Source organism: Molossus molossus, unplaced genomic scaffold, assembly GCF_014108415.1.
Source record: "Molossus molossus isolate mMolMol1 unplaced genomic scaffold, mMolMol1.p scaffold_m16_p_19, whole genome shotgun sequence".
NCBI lineage: Eukaryota > Metazoa > Chordata > Mammalia > Chiroptera > Molossidae > Molossus > Molossus molossus.
Genome location: NW_023425354.1, coordinates 54,157,200 through 54,158,449, shown reverse-complemented (window position 1 = coordinate 54,158,449; position 1,250 = coordinate 54,157,200).

Here is a 1,250-nt window from a genome sequence, read left to right as displayed (position 1 = left end):
TTTCTCTTTTGAGCTCTATTTCTGTTAAGTGACTCTCAATTTAGAACTGTCACCTTTCTGCAAGGGTCCCTCGAAGTTCTGATGGACTGCTGGCCTTATCCCAGATGCCGCCCGTTCTCACTGACATCCATCACCCCACCTGCTTCTCAGTCGGTGGTTAACCTGGGTGACCAAAAGTATTTTCCTCATTTTTATTCCCACATCCTCCAGAGGCCCACTCTCTCCACTGCCTCAGTACCATTCTTGGGAGGCAGCGAGTTGTTCGCTGCTTGTGTGGTGTGTTGGAACATGAGAGATCTGGGAGGGTGTCTCAAGCTCCTCTTCTTAGACATTCCACATCACAGTCTCCACTCTGACTGCTGACACATCCCTCTGCTCCATCCGAACCACAAGGGCTGTGTCTTCCCTGGTCAAAGGCTCTACAGATTATTTCAGATCTTTTGCGCTTTCCCCAGGTCTTCGTCTGGGACGGAGGACCAGGGCCTTTCTTTCTCTCCTTCGGGAAAACAGGAAGCCTCATTCCTGGTCTACATGAGAGCAGTGATCAGAATGAGAAACGTCTCTGAGTGCCTGGTGTTCACTATGCACTTTGCATACATTACCTTTAACCCTCAGAACTGCAGGTGCTCTGCCCCTTTGACTGAGGGGAAAGCAAGAGCTCGGAGAGATTTTGTGATTCACTGTTGTTTCCATAAATGATGGAGCTGGGATTGAAGGCAGGTCTGGCTGGCTCCAGGGTCTAGTTCTAAACCTTCCTTTATCTCTGAATTTTACTCTTAATCTTATAATTCTTTTTTTTTTTTTTCATTTTCTGTACAGACAGAGTGGGAGGGAGAGAGAGGAAGAGAGAGAGAGAAACATAGATGTGAAAGGGACACATCGAGTGGCTGCCACCCTCACGACCAACCAGGGCCAGGGACAAACTGCAACCGAGGTACGTGCCCTTAGCGGGAACCGAACCTGGGTCTCTCCAGACCGCAGGCGGGCGCTCTAACTGCTGAGCCAAACCGGCCAGGGCATAATTCTTTTTTTAAAATAATATTTTCTTTAATGTTTTTCTTTATTAGTTTTAGAGAGAGAGGAAGGGAGAGGGAGTGAGAGATAGAAACATCGATGAGAGAGAACATCAATTGGCCACTGGGAATCAGGCCCACAACCTGGGCATGTGCCCTGACTGGGAATCGAACTGGCCACTTCTTGGTGCATGGGTCGATGCTCAACCACGGAGCCACACCGGCCAGGCAATCTTA